This window comes from Bufo bufo, chromosome 1 (genome assembly GCF_905171765.1).
Source record: "Bufo bufo chromosome 1, aBufBuf1.1, whole genome shotgun sequence".
Classification (NCBI taxonomy): Eukaryota; Metazoa; Chordata; class Amphibia; order Anura; family Bufonidae; genus Bufo; species Bufo bufo.
In genome coordinates this window covers 150,960,802-150,981,905 of record NC_053389.1, presented here as the reverse complement: position 1 = coordinate 150,981,905, position 21,104 = coordinate 150,960,802, and positions in this window count along the sequence as shown.

Below are 21,104 nucleotides of genomic sequence, written 5' to 3'. Positions count from 1 at the left end.
GCCAATAGTTTCAGTGTATTTGCAGGCTCATCTTGCTTTATGTTTTATATTGAATCCGTCAGAGAGCAGCTCTGATGGCTCATGTGTAGTTCATATGTTTGAACTCCTGACAGCTCATAAATGCTCATTTAACGCCATATTCTTATCAAACTGATAAGAATTTAAAGTTGTCCCATCCAGGCTTTTACTATTGATTACCTATCCTCCAGATAAGTCATCAATATCAGATCGGTGGGGGTCATAGATAGCAGCAGTGATCAGGAAGAGAGAAGGGAGATGGCACGTCTGCACTGCACGTGCTGTCTCCTCATACAGCTGATCGTGGGGGTGCAAGATGTCGGACCTCCGCCGATCTGATATTGATGACCTATTTTCGAGAATAGGTCATCAATAGTAAAAGCCTGGAGAACCCCTTTAACTATAAGTAATGTTTTTGAGCTGTCAGGAGCTCAGAGATAAGGGGCACAGAGCTGCTGTCTGACGGATTCAATGTAAACTAGAAAGCAATATAAACCTGCAAATACACTAAAACTGAAGGCTGTAGAACGAAAACAGCAGAAATTTTTTAATAAAGACTGACTGAAAAAATAATTGTAAAATGCGATGATTTAAAAAAAATGCCCTGGAAGTTGTTCATCGCCTTTAAAAAGCAAAATATCCTATTTTCTTATCCTCCACATTCTCTATGCCATAATTAAATATCGTTCCAGAAGGTGAATAGCAGATAAAACTGTGTTTAAAAGTACATCAATTCTAAAAGGATTTGTAGAGTATGAAATTTCAATAGCAGCGCCATAGCGAGGCGTGAGATCACAGCTTTATCTAATACAGAACAAGGCATTAGTCTTTCGTCTTAGAATAATGCTTCAATTTATGGACAATCTTTAAACCCATGATAAGAAAAGGACCCGTTTTTGGTTTTAGGTGTTACAGGATGCTTCAGTGTGACACATGAGATTCCAGGCTTAAAATGGTTAAACATGCTGCGCTCACTTAAACTGTGACTTTGCGGAGCTGCCAAAATATTTTGATGTCTTGAACAAGATCTCTTTGGCTCGCTACTCCTTCCCCCAATGAATGAATCTCTACTCATAAGCAATGAATTATGCATAACCAAGGCGCCCCCTACTGGCAAGCTAGGTGGCTGGTGCTAAGCAGAACTCTGCATCTATCTTTTGATTCATTTCATTTTTGTGATATACATTACCCAAAATACGCACATTTTGAAGAAATGTTATCACAATTATTTATCATTTGATATTGATTTATGCAAGGAATTCTTTCGACTGTGTAACTGGCAATATCTTTTTAGAAACTTTCTAAAAATTGATCTGGTATTTTTTCACTACACTAGTAATAAATGTAGAGGTGTCACAGGATTACTGCCAATTCAATCTATTCTTATGTGAGAAAAAGTAGCAAGGGATCCTCCATAAGGCCTTATGCACACGACCGTATGTAATTTGCGGTCTGCAATACACAGATCTGCAAAAAAAGACATCTGTGTGACATCCGTTTTTTTGAAGATCCTTTTTAACAATGCTTGTCCTTGTCCTCAAAACGGACAAGAATAGGACACGTTCTATTTTTTTGCGGAATGGACTTGCGGACATACGGAAACTGAATGCACACAGAGTCATTTCCGTTTTTTTGCGGACCCATTGAACTGAATGGTTCCGCATACAGGCTGCAAAAAAAAAAACACGAAAAGGACATGGAAAGAAAATACGGTCGTGTGTATGAGCCCTAAGAAGACACTAAAATCACATTCTGCTCACAGTAATCCCATGATTTTACCATGATTGCACCTTATAGTCACTAATATACCCTGTAATATAATATCGTAAACCCCTTTAACTACTGGAAGTACAGTCACCTTCTAAAGCTAGTCATAAAGTTCAGATAACTGACAACCAAGCATCTAAGTGTTCTGAATCGAGAGAGTGGCTTATCTCCCCTGCGAACAAAAAGATCCGGCTGTTGAAATCCATCTGCCTGATCTCCCAACACCCCCCTCCCAAATCTGCTATTGCAAAGTTAGAAGCCCCAATCCTTCAGCTTTGCCGATAACCTCTTCTAACAGGTCTGTTTTAGTAACTACTTGCATTCCCCATGTAATAACATTTCTGGAGCATCCAGTCTTATGACTCTATGATGTGCCATTCCTGCTAGAAATGATGAATTACTAGAGTTTTGCAATGAAGGTTCAGATGGGTGTTACCAGTTCATGGTATGTCCAGGCACAGTCTGACTATGGTAGCACTGATTGGATGGTGTCAGACCATGCAGGGACACACCCCCTCCTGAACTGGTAACACCTAACTGGACCGTCAGTGCAATTCATTCATTCATAATTTTTACCAAGAATAATAAATGAATACCACAACGTAGAGTTAAAAGGATAGATGTTCCATAATTACTACATGAGGAACGCAATTAGTTACTAAAACAGACATGTTAGAAGAGGTTACAGGTCTTTGTAGGGCTGTGTCATAAAACATAGCCTACATTTTTCAAACCAGCACCTGGATCTCAATACCTTTGTAATTGCATATAATAAAAAATGTAGCATAGCCACTGAGATATTCTAAATAATGTATCTGTATAGCACCACCTACTGATTGTTTCTTCCCTTATTTTTTTGTCCGTATCACTGAGCTGGTCGAATGTGCTCAGTTTAAATCTTCAACTATTACCAACCATATGTTCTGTTAGAAGTTGTAGCAGTTACAGGGAGAGAGCTGCAGCAGAAAGGACACAACCCCCTGAGCTGCCAGGCTTAAAGGGGTTCTCCGGGAGTTAAGAAAATGAAAATACTTAAATATTGCTTTAGTATAAATATATTCCCAAATACATTTCTTTATTTATAATGGTTCATTTTGTCTGAGGAGCAATCATTAGGAGAAATAAAATGGCTGCCGTCCTATTAGCACACACAAAACCCGTCCTAATCACACAGGAGGACAAGTTACTTCACAACATTGAAGTAAAGAGCTGCCTCATCCTCCTCTCTGCTCTACTTGTCAGGGATTATGATCCTGAATACAGATGATAAGTAAGAAAGGAAGATGGTGCAGCTCTTTAACTTGTCCTTCTGTGTAATTAGGACAGGTTTTGTGTGGACTTGTAGGATGGCGGCCATTTTATTTTTCCTAATGATTGCTCCCCGGACAAAACGAGCCATTATAACTAATGAAAGGTATTTGGTGATATATTTATAATGAAGTAATATTTAAGTATTTTCATTTTCTTAATTCCTGGAGAACCCCCTTCATCTAGCAGGAGATTTCATGATCTGTGTGAGGTACAGGGCTGGTTCTAGCTTTTTTTTTTAGAAAGGAATTGTCATGTACTATATCAGATTTAATTTCAATTTCAATCATGGCATAACCCCTTTAAGCTTGACATCTGCACATACACAGGAGTCTTATTGAAATATGGGGAGCACATATTAAAGGCTCATGCACATGGCTGTATCGGTTTGGCAGTCTGCTTATTGTGGATCTGCAAAATACGGATGCGGTCTGTGTTCTCTCCACATTCTTTTGCAGAGCCATTAACTTCAATGGGTCCGTAGACCGCATTTTGAGGCCAAGTATAGGACATTGTGGCGAAACCAACCTCGCCACTTGGCTTCGGAGGGGCCTGGCTACCAGCCTCTTGCCTCAGGATTATGGCCAATACTAACTTTAAAGGAGAAGACAGACCGGCCGCATAGCTTAAATCTGTCTTTGGAATTGTATTTTATGTTATGTGAGGGTACCCAGATAGCTAATTTTATTGTATTTGTGTAGTCTGAGTGCCATTCACCTAATAATATGCACTCAGACTTGAGCTATCTGGGGATATGTTAAATGTCTGTGTTTACTGTAAGGGTTGTGACATTGCATGTTTAAATGGTGATTTCTGTCCTATTGTCCCCACATGTGTATTGGCGATTTCCCTTTGTCTTGAGAGATAATTGAATTAATCCTCGGGTGTCTCCAGGGCAGAGAGGAGGAAACCATGATGCATTGTGGGGATGTATTGTGTCTGTGTATCCTGAATTGCTGCATATCTGTCCTGTGTCACAGTCTTCCTTCTGGTCACCTAGGGGCGTGTCCACCAGATGGGGACCTGCATAAATACGGGCTGGTAGCCCTCAATAAAGTGTGCCTGTTTTATCCTTCATCATGTTGAGGCTGGTGTTTGGGTAACTGATCAACACTGGGGGATTGCTATACGCTGAAGATTTGCTATACTCCCCTGGCTTTACTACTAGCTCTTGTAAGAGCGGTTCCTGCTCTCTGGTTTTAGGAGAGGTTCACCCACTGGAGACTGGAGCCTTGTCGTAGGTCCAGGGTGGGTAGGAGACAGTGAGACCTCAACCAAGCTTCGGCGGTTCGTGGGGTCTGCAGTGCGTACGGTGTCAAGTGGAGTGCTTGGAGTCCTCGGAAAGCACTAGGAGCATCTATCAACGGAGGTACCCGGTCGGGGTGCCAGGAGATCTGTTACAGACATGTTCTATCATTTGTGGAAAGCTCACGGATTACTTCTGTGTGCTTTACATTTCTGTATGTCCATTCTGCAAAATATAGAACATGTCCTATATTTGTTCTCAAAATGTGGACCGCAGACCCATTGATGTTAATGGGTCCACAAAAAATGCAGACGGCACATGAAATTTTATTTTCTATTAAAGCCACTGGACTGTAAAGCTGGCAATGTCTTGCTTACACAGAGAACTGCGGTATGTGTCATGGAGAAAATGGCTACATTGTAGAAACCGTACTGTAGGTCCACACGGGATGCAGCTGCTGTAGATTTCAGCAGGTAAATCTGCCGTACATTAGAGTACCAGGCAAGAGGATTGAGTCCCTCACTGCCAATACTTATCAGGAGTATTACTGACGTCCCCTTACCCATGTTCAGGCCAAGATTTAAGGATTTCTCCTTGAACACTTGTGAACCAATCAAATATTAATCTTCAGTTAAAAGCTGGGATTTTTATGCACAGCTGGTGTTATTGACACCGGCTCTGAACATATTTAATATGCAGAATGTAACGTATAGATGCGGGAGACACATCCATAGTGTGCAAGAATCGAGCCCCTGGTGGATACAATGCAGAGAAGAAACCACACTGTAATGATATTAACTTTATTTGCGTTCTAAATAACACTAATATTATCATCATACTGAAGCCCCCTGAGTGCTGTTCTCATTTACAATATACAGATTCTGTGTAAACCAACAGCGTAGGAAAAGCACTTCTTGCTGGCAGACCGTACCTTTTCTGTCTCTATTTTACCATTATTATATTTGCAGAACAGACATCAACAGTATATACTGTGTATATATATATATATAAATATATATATATATATACACACTGTATATATACACATACATACATATATATGCACATAATATATATACATATAGATAGATGTAGCAATCATTAAAGGGGTTGTTTCATCATAGACAATGGGGGCATATCGCTAGGATATGCCCCCATTGTCTTATAGTGGCGGGTTCCACCGATGGGACCCGCAACTATAACGGAACCCCACGAGGTGGTGGCTGGAGGACTCTGGTCGAGCCACCACTAAGCCGGCTCCCCATAAATGTGAATGGGAGCGTACCGCGCATGTGCACCCCCGCTTCCATTCATTTCTATGGGCCGACGGAAATAGCCGAGCCAGGGCTAGGCTATTTTCGCCGGCCCCATAGAAAATGAATGGAGGGCGGCTGCGGCCCTCCTTCGCTTGCGGGACTCCATTCTCGATATAGGTGCGGGTCCCTAGCGATATGACCCCATTGTCCATGATGAGACAACCCCTTTAACTTGACACTTATACAGTGCTAAAGTTTTTTATTGGGGATTTTCATATTGATGGCCGATCAGCTGTTGAGGAATGACCTATTCTGACCTACCGTATCAATATGAAAATCCTGGAAAACCCCTTTAACTACACTGTCTTTTTAACGCATTATAAGTCAAGATAATGTATGATACATCTATTTATAGGAAAATTTATAGGCTTAAATGTAATTATTAGGGTGGATTTAGTCATCGTAGTTTAGACAGACTGACTAGATCTGCAGCAGATCTATCACAGGGTCTTAGGCTGGATAATGAATGTGCTGCAGGGAGAGACTCTTTTCTCTGACTATTGGTTGGTTTAGTTTGCAACAGATTTTAATGCAAACATTTTTAGCCCCATTTCCGACAAAGCTATGTCCCTTTCCTGTTAAGCCACATCTCCTTTATGGACTAGGTGCAAATAACTGCTCTAAACCTAGATGCCCCAAATTGTGTCACATTTTGGTGCAGTTTTTATGCTAAACTCTAGGTGCACTCGTATCAGATTTGTAAATGTGGACATGATGTCATATTTATGAAGGTCTTGCACCAAGCAGTTGTGTCAAGAAAATGGGTGGGACTTAAAAGCTGTTCAAGTGTGACCATTTATCCCTGATCATTGCCCGCTCATTCAGCTGCATTTACATGGGGACGAATGATCGCTACTCTGATTGTTCATCCTCGTACAGTTGCATAGTTACAAAATATAGAGTAGACTAACACCTACTTGTTAGTTTTCGTCAACTGATTTTGTTAACTTTTTTTCCCAATCACTGCCTGCTTGCTCTCTGCATTTACCTGTAGCAGATCATATCAACTGTACGGGGATGAATGATCGCTCCTGTGAACATTCATTCCCATACAGTTTCATTGTTTGTTTGCCCAAAGAGATATGCTTCCAACAAACAATGATTTTATTTTTATTTCACTGGCACATTTACATTAGCCAATTATTGAGAACAAGTATTTGTGTGAATTAGAGATGAACAAAGTTTTGAAAAATTTGATTCAGCAAGTTCATCGAAGTTCACCAAGAAATTTGATTCGTTCTTTTGTCACGAATCACTATAAATCAGGTTTAACCAGGCCACTCTGCCTTAGGGTACGGCCACATGGCGCAGCCATGCTGCAGAGGAGAACCGCATGGCAAATTAGCTGCCTTTCATGTAATAATTAAGACCGCACTGTATAGTCCTTCTTCATTGTTAATGGCCACGCGGCACCTTTAAATAGGGTCTGTTGCTGGTAGGGGGTTTGGTTGGTTAGTTGGGGGCACAATATGCACATTATTGCTGTTCTTGCAGGTTATTTGACAGTAAACACTGAATATTAACCACTTTCCGTCCGCCCATAGGATATAAACGTCCTATGGGTGGACCTCTATTTCTGAAAGCACGTTTTAAAATGTGCTTTCAGAAATAGCAGCTGCACGCTAATCGTGTAGCTGCTGATCGGGTTGCCCGCTGTCAGTGACAGCAGGGCAACCCTAAGACAAGGCAGGGACAGTTCCCAGGTGTCCCTGCCTTCTGGATCGCTGCGTACACAGCGCTCACCGAGCGCTGTGTATGCAGAGAAGGAAGCGCTATGCGCTTCCTGTTCCGGCCCGGCGGTCATGTGATCGCCGTGACCGGAGAGTGCAGGGGCTGTGTGAGGTCTCTCAGAGACCTCGATCAGCCCTGCTCTGAGGCTGTACAGCGCTGGATTGCTGCTGTACAGCCTCTCTAGGGGTGCATTTCTTCTGTAACTGGGGTTACTATGTCAGCCCCAGTTACAGGAGAAATCAACAGTGAAAAAAAATGAAAAAGTGAAGTAAATGTCCCCCAGAGGTCTTGTATGACCTTATGGGGGACGAAAAGTGTAAAATAAAAAAAATAAAAATAAAAGGTTGAAAATAAAAAAATAAAAAAAAGTTTCACATGTAAAAAAAAAAAAGTCCCCAAGTAAGGATTGAAAAAAAAAAAGTTAAAAATAGAAAAAATAAAATAAAATATACATATTTGGTATTGCCGCATCCGTAAAAACCAGCTCTAAAAAAAAAAAAAAAACGGTGTCAAAACAAGCAATTTTTGTCACCTTGCATCACAAAAGGTGCAACACCAAGTGATCAAAAATGCGTATGTCCCACAAAATGGTACCAATAAAACTGTCACCTCATCCCGCAAAAAATGAGCCCCTACATAAGAAAATCTCTAAAAAAATTAAAAAACTATAGCTCTCAGAACATGGACACATTAAAACATTTTTTTTTTGTTTCAAAAATGCTATTATTGTGTAAAACTTTAATAAATGAGAAAAAGTATACATATTAGGTATCGTCACGTCCGTAACAATCTGCTCTATAAAACTGTCACATGACCTAACCCCTCAGGTGAACGCTGTAAAAATAAATAAATAGAAACTGTGCTAAAACAACCAATTTTTTGGTCACCTTGCCCCATAAAGTGTTATAATGAATGATCAAAAAATCATATGTACCCAAAAATAGTACTAATAAAACTGGCACCTTATCCCCTAGTTTCCAAAATGGGGTCACTTCTTGGGAGTTTCTACTGTAAGGGTGCATCAGGGGGCTTCAAATGGGACATGGCATTTAAAATCTATGTGGAGTTCCTTTTCTTCTGCGCCCTGCCGTGTGCCCATACAGCAGTTTATGACCACATGTGGGGTGTTTCTGTAAACCGCAGAATCTGGGTAATAAATATTGAGTTTTGTTTGGCTGTTAACCATCGATGTGTTAAAGAAAAAAATTGATTAAAATGGAAAATCTGCCAAAAAAGTGAAATTTAAAAATTTGATCTCCATGTTCCTTTAATTCTTGTGGAACGCCTAAAGGGTTAACAAAGTTTGTAAAATCGGTTTTGAATACCTTGAGGGGTGTAGTTTCTACAATGGGTCATTTATGGGGGTATCCACTATGTAGGCCCCACAAAGTGACTTCAGACCTGAACTGGTCCTTAAAAAGTGGGTTTTGGCAATTTTCTTAAAAATTTGAAGAATTGCTTCTAAACTTCTAAGCCTTCTAACGTCCTAAAAAAATAAAATGACATTTGCAAAATGATGCCAACATAAAGTAGACATATGGGGAATGTTAAATAATAAATATTTTATGAGGTATCACTTTCTGTTTTAAAAGCAGAGAAATTGAAATTTAGAAAATTGCTTTTTTCATAAATAAAGGATTTTTTCATAAATAAAGGTGAAATATTTTGACTCAAATTTATGACTATCATGAAGTACAATGTGTCACGAGAAAACAATCTCTGAATGACTTGGATAAATAAAGGCGTTCCAAAGTTATTACCACATAAAGTGAGATATGTCAGTTTTTCAAAATTTGGCCTGGTCAGGAAGGGGGCAAATGGCCCAGATGGCAGGTGGTTAATCAGCTCTGGCATACCCACTTCTCCAACCCGAACCAGTCTCCTGCACTACAGGTGGGAGCCCTTTTTCTGCCATCAGCTTTTCCTCCTTTTACACATCATCTAATATCGATGAGAAGATGTCATCAGGAACATCCAGCTCCTTCTCTCTTTGCATTTTGCTGACTTTTCTAGGACATGGAGACTTTGAAGGATGAATTGGAAGAAGTAAAGCCAGCAAAGGATGAGGATGGTCATCATTAAGACCTGGCCCCCCTAAGGGGTAGAGACTGGATGGTATTGGCACGCTGGCACTGGAATAATAAAGGTTTCCATCTTTTTGGTATTGAATTACATATCTTAGTTTACGGCTGATGTAGGAATAAGTAAATGTAGGAATAAATAAATAAAACTGACTCAGAATAAGTCTCCCTGCGCTCTCTCTACGATCTCCCTGCACTCTCTCTACGATCTCCCTGCACTCTCCTTACAATCTCCCTGTACTTTCCCTTTCCAATATTCTTCTATTAATCGTTTTCAGCGACACTGTCCCTAGCGCATGAGTGCTTGTCACATCTATCCCTATGCTCAGCTCACAGGACAATGGTGGAGACCGTGCAGGTGAGGGTTTTATAGGGCTGTTACATCACTGGGGATGGTTATCTGCAGATTGGTTGGCTGCACGGCATTATGGGTGATCTTGCTTTTCATGGCTTGTCTCCTCTATACTTAGTTTTGTAACATGTGCAGCCGCAATTTTAGGAAAACCTTTACCACGAAGAGCGAAGAAATACAGATTCATTTAGAATCGAAGTTTTCCTAAACTTCGGACCAAATTTCACTTTAAATGCTTCACTAGTATGAATGTCCGTACCCAATGATTGGCCCATATACAGGGACACTTAGGCACTGTTCACACTTCGTGGAGCTGTCCAGTGGAAAGCTCCAATGTATGCCTTTGGCCTCATGCACACGACCGTTCCATTTTTTGCGGTCCGAAAATTGCGGATCCGCAAAACACGCAATTTGCGGAATGGGCGGCCCATTGTAGAAATGCCTATTCTTGTCCGCAAAACGGGGCTACGGAACAGAGCAACAGATGCGGACAGCACGTGGAGTGCTGTCCGCATCTTTTGCGGCCCCATTGAAGTGAATGGGTCCGCACCCAAGCCGCAAAAACTGCAGCTCGGATGCGGACCAGAACAACGGTCGTGTGCATGAGGCCTTTGTATAACATTATAGTAATATCCGTGGATACGTGGAAAGCTGCAGTGTATGCCTTTGTATAACAATATAGTAATATCCATCGACCATATGTTCACATTGTGTAAAAAAAACTATACTGTCTGGCATATACAGTATATCTCTTTTAGTGGCTGAAATAGTGCCATCGACCACACTGTTCCATAAGTATAAAAAGGGATGATAAAGCATGGTGAGCACGTAGATGAAAAGGGACACTCTTGTCCTCTAAGTCAAAGGAGTCCTATAAATATGTTCATTGTAAAGTCGGGAGCCTTCCCAACAAATATGGTGCATGTAAATTCTAGGAGAATAACACGGCACTCACCCTTTGGTATGTTTCTTCACTTTATTGAACAGCAAGATTCACAGCAAGATTCATAAGATATGGAGAAAGCATGGAGACGACCGTTTTGTGCTCTCCTGCACTTCTTCTGGCCCTAATACTCATCTTCACATATTCCAACTACTTATTAACAATACAACAATATAAAACATATAAAAATAACCTGTCACCTCTCCTGACATGTTGGTTTTAGTAACCACTTGCATTCCCCATGTAAGAACAATTCTGGAGCATCTATTCTTCTGATTCTATCATGTACCACACCAGTTGTACTCAGATCGTTATGGTCATTCAGGGCGAGCGGTCCAAGAGCGTCAGTCTTTAGGATCAATTCAGCTTCTCTCTGTGACAGCTCTTTATATCTTTGGCCCCTGCACCCGACTGCCATATACTAAGCAGACCTAAAAGCTGCATGTATCTTGCATTACCATTGTGGAATCTGTAATCTGTGTAATGAACATACATGTTCCCCACATCTAACCTGCATCAGATGAATTGTGTTCCTTAGATATGAAGCCGCAGATTCTTGTATATACAAGATATTTAGCTTTAGGCCTCATGCACACGAACGTATTTTCTTTTCGTGTCTGTTCCATTTTTTTTGCGGACCGTATATACGGACATACAGAAACGGAATGCACACGGAGTATCTTCAGTTTTTTTTGCGGACCCATTGAAGTGAATTGAAGTGAATGGTTCCGCAAAAAAAACAGAAGTTACTCCGTGTGCATTCCGTTTCGGTATGTCCGTATTTCCATTCCGCAAGAAAAAGAACATGTCCTATTATTGTCCGCATAACAGACAAGGATAGTACTGTTCTATGAAGGGCCAGCTGTTTTGTTCCGCAAAATACGGAATGCACACGGGCGTTATCCGTATTTTTTGCGGATCCGTTTTTTGCGGACCGCAAAATACATACGGCCGTGTGCATGAGCCCTTAATCACCTAATGTTAGGTACCTGGTGCATTTGAGGTTGTCACAGTAGCAGCATTCTCAGCATCTGGAATTTATAATTGGTAACAGACCTGACATACAATTTATTCTTCTTTCTCCACATAACAGCCTCTAATAATAATAAAGGAATCACTGAAAATTCTTAGTGACTCTGAAAGATACAATGGGTTGTCTATTAGCCACATCAGCCAATGTGGGATTTCTCTGCATAATATGCCAATAATTCCAAAGAATAAGCGAATAGTATCATCCAAAGGGCTATGTTCAAAGGAGAACATAACCCCCCCCCCCCCGCTTCTTTTTAAATAAAGATGTCTTATCGTCTAGACTTATTTCAGATATCCTCTCACTTGTAATCTTTTCTTCAGTCCTCTACCTGTTCTTCCAATGATTTATCCTCACTGCTTATTCTCCATAATCTAAGGAACTGACCACAGGGAGAGCGTTCTTACCATGGATGGGGTGGTAGCTTTCATATCGCAAACTTCAGAATTAGTCGCACATGTTATACTCATTAGTGTGCACATTCAGCTATTCGATTGTGTCCCCTGAGAAGTGACTAGCAAACCTCATATTCTTAGCACACCCATTGATATAAAAAATAACGCACCCAGGTAGAAATGTTGGATTGCTGCAAGATGTAGCATGCAGTTATATCTCTGGCTTGGTCTGATTAGACACTGGATCTTGCCAGAAGAAGGCGTAAAAGTGCTTCCCTGCTGCTTTATAAAAATGCTCTCAGGGGCTACTTTTGGGTAGTGTACCTCTTGGTTAGAGATTGTTTACTACTAGACATGCCTCTACAAAAGACATTTTGCCCAGTTGAGAGACTTTGAGAGGGGACACATCACTGGGCTGAGAAAAGCAATATGGTTGTTTGAAATTGGCCACCATCTAGACCTAGGAGTTAGGAGGTGCTGGGAGCAGTGATTATGTGAGGGCATGCAAATAGAGGTTAGCTGTAGTGTATGCTATCCTGCTCTCCAAACACACCAGAAACAGGTTAAACGTATGTTGATTGTAGTGCAACTGGGAAGTGCACACTGATGATGAATCTGGTGCAAGTTGCTCAGGCAGAAGAACTGCCTATTTTGCTCAAATATGATGTGATCCTGCTTTGTGGAGCTATTTCATTATTTAAAAATGAAAAGCTGACTTTCTGGAAATAGATCTTGTACAGTGTTATACAATCATAGAGATTAAAACGTCTTTGAGATGATCACCCTAAGTTGCACGGAAGAATGGTTTTCCAAGGTGCACGAAACTCAAAATCTGTCACAGGAAACCTCATTAATAAGGAGACTGTCTTCTTATATAGGTTGTGTTTTGGAAGCTACTGACTAAAAAGTGATGGGTCTAGGTAAAGCGTCTGCTGGTTTCAAGCCATTTTAAACATTCAGTAATTGATTTATTTACTCAGCCTTATTTATATAGTACCAACATATTCTGTAGCGCAGTGCAGAGACTACCATTAACATTAGTCCCAAACCTCAGTGGGGCTCACAAACCTCAATGGGGCTCAAACCCATGCATACTGTGGTCAATTATCCTATTGGTATGTTTGTGAGTATGGGGAGAGATCACAGAAGCTGAAGGAGACTCACACAAACATGGGGAGAACATACAAACTTACATGGACGTGTTGTCCTTGGTTAAATTCAAATTCACGACCCCACTGCTACAAGGCAATAACCCTGCAGACCAATGGGCTACGGTGCCCAACAGTATTACTAATATACCCATTACACCATGACTTTTTTCCTCTGAACAAAATATGGTTTGTAAATTAGATCCAATAGGTGTAAAAAAAAAGTCCCAAATATTCTTAGTTATCTAAACTGGCAGGCTGGGAATACATAAAAATACTAGAACATGAAGCTTGTCCTGTAGTTCTGAGGAGGCGTAAAGGGAGGTGCAGTAAGAGTGCGTGAGGCGAACAGCTGGGATTTGTGGAGGGAGGGATTCTCTGCTGGTATCTTTTGATAGAGGAGGAGTGTTGGAGAAATTTCAGTAGACTTCCTTTGAATTGTACATGACATCATTACCCTCCCCTTGTTGCAATGTGTATCAGTTTTTTTTATAAATATTTTCAGAATGCTTCTCAAAATAAAAACTATGAATAAGGCTCCATTCACACGTCCGTAATGTGTTTTGCGGATCCACAAGTCCGCGGATCCGCAAAACACGGACAGCGGCAATGTGCGTTCCGCATTTTGTGGACCTCACATTGCCGACACTAATAGAATATGCCTATTCTTGTCCGCAATTGCGGACAAGAATAGGACATGTTCTATTTTTTTCGGGAACGGAAATGAATGGGTCCGCAATTCCGTTCTGCAAAATGCAGAACGAAATTGCAGACGTGTGAATGGACCCTAAGGCTAGTTTCACACTAGTGTAGTGAAATCCGACAGGCTGTTCCGGCATGGGGAGATGTCAATAGAGAGTATCAGGTCAAAGATTAGCATAATTGAGTTTATCAAACAAATACAGCCCCTGAACCAAGCCCATTACATAAATACAGCACCAGAACTAAACCCATAAGTCTAATACAGCACCAGAACCAAGTTCACTACATAAATACAGTGCCAGAACCAAGTCCATAAGTCAAATACAGCACCAGAACCAAGCTAATTACATAACTACAGTACAAGAACCAAGCTCATTACATAAATATGGTTCATAAATATGTGCCCCTTTTATGTGTAGTGCCTCTTATTTGTGCCCCCTTTATGTATAGCGCCTCTTATATGTGCCCCTTTTTTGTATACTGCCTATTATATGTGCTCCCTTTATGTACAGTGCCTGGTATACACTCACCTAAAGAATTATTAGGAACACCTGTTCTATTTCTCATTAATGCAATTATCTAGTCAACCAATCACATGGCAGTTGCTTCAATGCATTTAGGGGTGTGGTCCTGGTCAAGACAATCTCCTGAACTCCAAACTGAATGTCAGAATGGGAAAGAAAGGTGATTTAAGCAATTTTGAGCGTGGCATGGTTGTTGGTGCCAGACGGGTCGGTCTGAGTATTTCACAATCTGCTCAGTTACTGGGATTTTCACGCACAACCATTTCTAGGGTTTACAAAGAATGGTGTGAAAAGGGAAAAACATCCAGTATGCGGCAGTCCTGTGGGCAAATATGCCTTGTGGATGCTAGAGGTCAGAGGAGAATGGGCCGACTGATTCAAGCTGATAGAAGAGCAACGTTGACTGAAATAACCACTCGTTACAACCGAGGTATGCAGCAAAGCATTTGTGAAGCCACAACACGCACAACCTTGAGGCGGATGGGCTACAACAGCAGAAGACCCCACCGGGTACCACTCATCTCCACTACAAATAGGAAAAAGAGGCTACAATTTGCACGAGCTCACCAAAATTGGACTGTTGAAGACTGGAAAAATGTTGCCTGGTCTGATGAGTCTCGATTTCTGTTGAGACATTTAAATGGTAGAGTCCGAATTTGGCGTAAACAGAATGAGAACATGTATCCATCCTCTGATGGCTACTTCCAGCAGGATAATGCACCATGTCACAAAGCTCGAATCATTTCAAATTGGTTTCTTGAACATGACAATGAGTTCACTGTACTAAAATGGCCCCCACAGTCACCAGATCTCAACCCAATAGAGCATCTTTGGGATGTGGTGGAACGGGAGCTTCGTGCCCTGGATGTGCATCCCTCAAATCTCCATCAACTGCAAGATGCTATCCTATCAATATGGGCCAACATTTCTAAAGAATGCTATCAGCACCTTGTTGAATCAATGCCACGTAGAATTAAGGCAGTTCTGAAGGCAAAAGAGGGTCCAACACCGTATTAGTATGGTGTTCCTAATAATTCTTTAGGTGAGTGTATATGCCCCTTTATATCTAGTGCCTCTTATATGTGACCCTTTATGTATAACGCTTCTTATATGTGTCCTTTTAGGGCCTCTTAAGGAAAAAGTAAAAAAAATTGCTTTGCTTAACCCCTTCCCGACTGACCCACGTAACAACACTTTTTTGTATACTGCCTCTTATATGTGCTCCCCTTTAAGTACAGTGCCTGTTACATATGCTCCTTTATATCTAGTGCCTCTTATATTTGCCGTCCTTTATTGGTGGTCGGGCATTTAAAAATGTTTCATACAGCAGGCACCAGCAGTTAATGTCCACGACCGGCGTTAAAAAACATAAAAAATGAAAAAAAATACACATCATGGGTATCATCGCATGCAAAAATGCTCATACTATTAAAATATAAAAATATTTATCCCATATGGAAAACAGCAAAACTGAATGGCTGATTTGCTCTTTTTTTTGGTCGCTTCTCCTCGCACAAAAAATTAGATACAAAATGATCAAAAAAATCAAACGTACCCCTAAATGGTATCACTGAAAAGTACAGATCAGTCCACAAAAAGTGAATCCTCACACAGCTCTGTACAAATAACTACAAAAAAGAGGTCAGAATATGGCGACTAAAAGTAAAAAAAAAAAAGGTTTTCAAGGTTTTTATTTTAAAAAAACACAAGAAAAAATGTATGATCGGATTCGCACTGACCTGGAGAATGAAAGTAACTGGTCAGTTTTACCGTATAGGGAACGCCATAAACATAAAACCCCAAAAACTGCAGGATTTCTTTTTTTTTATTTCAACCTATTTGTATTTTTTTTTTCTGGCTTCCCACCAAATTGTATGCAACCGTAAATATTGCCATTACAAAGTGCCTCTTGTCCCACAAAAAACAAGCCCTCATAAGTTATGTGAATGAAAAATGTAAAAAGTTATGGCTTTGGGAGGGCTGGGAGTAAAAAACGAAAATGAAAAACTGGAAAATCATCTGTATATTGTCTGTATTTGCACATGGTATAAATAGGCCATATCCACAGCCACATCCATTCTAGTCTGTCAGTCTAGCCAGTTTGAACCAGTTAGTATCTGGATAGCAAAGAGAAGAGATGAAAAAATGTAGTGCTTTTCAGCCACTCTGGACCTGGATCTATCCAGAGCTGGGACATAACATCTACAGAAGCAAACCAGATCTAGAGAAGGAAGTGTAGAGAAAACCCAGTAGAGATAACCTGTCTAAAAGGGCTTATTGACTATACTGCATCTGTATTCAGGAGCTGCCTTCAGTGCATACCAAATAACAGTTTGGCCCACTGTGAAAATCTCAACATCCCAAGATGGATTTTGTGTATCTTTACAGTAAGTACAGCAAATTGCTCAAAAAAGTGCAGAAGAGTTTGCCTGCTGTGAAGGGACTGCCTTTTGGTTACATTGTATTGTCTAAAATATACACCCAACGTCCGGATGCTTATGTCAGAGTCAGGTAGTGAAGCATAAAGCCCTCTGTGTACCATCATGCACAGACTGGCAGTTGGTACACAAAATGCACTTTTCAAACGTGTTATAGCTTTCATGGTTGCACAGCTAATTAATAGGCTGCGGTGTCTCCTTAAAGTAATATTCCCTATATTACTTTAAGGAGACACCGCGGCCTATTAATTAGCTGTGCAACCATGAAAGCTATAACACGTTTGAAAAGTGCATTTTGTGTACCAACTGCCAGTCTGTGCATGATAAGAACTGTATTAATATCTGTTTGCATATGAACTCTTCAGTAAAGATCTGCATCATCATTGCGATCTGTACTACTTCTACACTCAAAGTGTTGGCATCATGAACTGGGCAACTTAAAACTACCAACACCAAGGGCACCTCAACTGTCATCAGACAGGAGAACCCCAGAAACGGAATGTGGCCCGAAGCAAAGAAAGCCACACCCTTCCATATCACTGCACGGGCCCAGGGAGCATCAGAACTGTGAGTACAACTATAACTCAGTGGCGTGCTAAGGGAGGGAAGGGGGGCGCCCTAGGTGCCCGCTCTCAGAGGGGTGCCAGAGCCCAGAAGCAATGAGCAATACCATTAATACAGATGGAAACGCTCACTGCTGGAGCTCCTGGAGCTGTGTCACTCAGCTCCCCGCGCTCCGTCTCTCATTCTCTCCCGCAATGAATAATGAAGCAGGGAGTCTTCTGCTCCCAGCTTCACCATTCAGCCTGCAGGCACAGATCGCACTGCTGGGCTGTGTGGGAGGAGCCTGCAGCCCAGGAATCTGCCTAAGCTCCTTCCACACAGTGCTACAGAGCGATCTGTGTCTGCAGGGGGCAAGCTGGAAGTGAGTGTCAGGAACGGGACAAGGTGAGTAGTTACTGGGTTTTTGTTTTGTTTTGTTTTTTAAAACAGAGGTGGCACAGAGGGCTTTACCACTGTGAAGGGGGCACAGAGGGCTTTACTACTATGAAGGGGACACAGAGGGCATTACTACTACAAAGAGGGCACAGAGAGCAGTACCACTGTGAAGGGGGCACTGAGAGGGATTTACTACTACAAAGGGGGCACAGAGGGCTTTACTACAATGAAGGGGACACAGAGGGCATTACTACTACAAACGGGGCACAGAGGGCATTACTACTATGGAGGGGGAACAGAGGGCATTACTACTATTAAGGGGGCACTATGGGCATTACTACTGTGGAGGGGGCACAATGAGGCTTACTACTGTGGAGGGTGCTCAATGGGCATTACTACTATAGAGGGGGCACAATGGGCATTACTACTATGAATGGGACACAATGGGCATTATTACTAAAAAGGGGGCACAATGGGCATTACTACTGTGAAGGGTGCACAATAGGCATTTATTGCTACTATACACAGGGCACAGAGGGAATTACTACTGTGAAGTTGGCACAGAGGGCATTACTCCTGTGAAGGGGGTGGGCATAACTGTGAAGGGGCACAGAGTGGGAATTATTACTGTGAAGGGGGCACAGAGGGCATAACTACTGTTAAGGGGGCACACTGAAGGGATAAGTACTTTAAAGGGGCACATTGTGGGCCTAACAACTGTGAAAGTTGTACAGTGAGGGCATAAATACTGTGAGAGGGCACAGTGTGGGCATAACTACTGTGAGGTGGTATAATTTTTCTTAAAGTATTGGGGAAGGGGGAGGGGGTTGTGCCAGAGAAAGGACCCGCCCCGGGTCATATGTGCCGCCTTTATGTATAGTGCCTCTTATTTGCGCCCCTTGTATGTATAGTGCCACATATGTTCTCCCTTTATTTATAGTGTCTCATATGTGTCCCCTTTATGTACAGTGCCTCATATGTGCCACTTTTATGTATAGTACCTCTTATATGTGCCCCCTTTATGTATAGTGCCTCTTATATGGGTATATACAGTATATACTGATATGTGAGGGACAAGGTATAAATGAAACTTCATACCTCCCACAAAGCAGAAATGCCGGCCTAGCCTCTTTTGATATTTCTGCTCCTGTGGAACGTCGCAGGTGGTGCGATGACATCATCGTGCTGCCTACGTCACAGAAAAGCCCTGGAATGGTTCCCTTGCCCCACCAACGCTGCCAGCTGCACAACTGTATCTGCGTCCTGAATGTAGGGGCCACAGTAGCCAGGTGAATTGACCTGGTGACTGGGAGCCCCCCAGTAATGGTGCACTGCGAGGCTTGGAGCACTTTCTCCCAAGTGCACCAATATTAATTCGGCCCTGGAGGTGGTCAAACGTGCTTATTTCCATCCTTCAACTGTTACCAGTTATCTACTCTTAGAAGCTGTGACAGTTACAGGGAGAGAGCTGCAGCAGGAATGACACACCCTCTGAGTTGTAATAGGGAGATAACTGCAGCAGAAAGGACACATCCCCTGAGCTGTGATAGAGAGAGAGCTTCAGCAGAAAGGATACGCCTCTTAAACTGTGATAGGGGGAGAGTTTGCAGCATAAAGGACACACATACTGAGCTGTAATATGGAAAGAACTGCAGCAGAAGGGGCACATTCCCTTAGCTGTGATAGGGAGAGAGCTTCAGCAGAAAGGACACATCCCCAGCTGTCAAGAATCTAGCAGAGTAATTGGAGCAATGAATGGGCAGATCTCTAGATCCAGGTGAGGTACAGGGCTGGTTCTGGCTTTGTTAGAAAGAGGTTGTCATGTACTACTATAATTTTTTACATCAATCATGGTATAACTTATTTAACTAGTAGTAATGCCTCTAGGAACAATATCAATGTAGTAGGTCATCTTATAGAACATGGCATCATTGAGATTCTGTATGAATCCAAGAAAAATAGGCTGAAAAAGCAGTATGAAGTTTAAAGTACAAGATGGGCGCTACACAGTATTACAGAGCTGCACAGCCTGGAACTTGTACAAAGCTAAAGTATGGATATGATTTTGCATTAGAGGGCAGGTTAGTTTAGTTTTGTTTGGAGTATTGTCCTGTTTTTGCCCCACAAGAAGGAGCTTGTTCTAGGACCTGTGTAAACTAACCCTGTTATTTCTAATGGACGTATATTAAACGCATCTCGCTTTAAGCAGTACTTTACATTTTCTCTCTGTACAGTTACATTTTGCAAACCATATTTGCATCTCAGCATCCGCCACTGATCATTTTCTATATTTTTATAACAACAATTCGGTTCTATTATTAATTATTCAACTTCCTTTCGTATCACTGACTTCTGGCGGTGAATTATTGGTCAGAATCCTCACAAAGAGCCCAGGACATTCTGCAATGCAGATTCCCTTAGAAAAATGTCAGTTGCATAATAAATTCTAGATGGGATCGTACTGGTGCAATTTTGTAGATTAAAATGACCTGTGTGAACCGTGTGAAGGAAAAACATATGTATATCTTCATTGCAGTTCCATTACTCACATCATTTCAGAGAAGAATGGATACTGCAGATAGGCCTGAAAGTTTCAGGTGGAGTGTCTGTCTGCTCTGGTTACTGTGTGGTTTTATGTTGTTATCCCCGAGGATACTTTTAGTACCTTTACAGCAAATAATTATATGCAGGAGCGTAATAGGCAACCATGGGGCCCCATTCCAGCATGACCACCCTTAGCAAAAAGTTCAGAATATGGAAAGTGCAATGATTATTTTGGGATTGAGCACCCAGTACATATTGATGACCTATCCTCAGGATAGCTCATCGATTTCTAATTGTGGGGGTCCGACTCCCAGCACCCCTGCCGATCAGCTGTTTGAAGAGGAGGAAGCACTCATACGAGCACTACTTCCTCTTCTAGATTACACTGCGCGTTGTCTCACTGACAGCGGCGGCGCAGTGTAATTACAAGTGCTCGTCCCATTCAAGTGAACGGAATAAGCAATTTTAATTACACTGTACCGCAAATACGTAGGGGGTGCCGGGAGTCTGACCCCTACTGATCAGATATCGATGAGCTATCGTGAGGGTAGGTCACCAATAGGTACTGGATGCACATCATGTGCACCATGATGTCACAGTACGGGTATATTGTCATTACTGG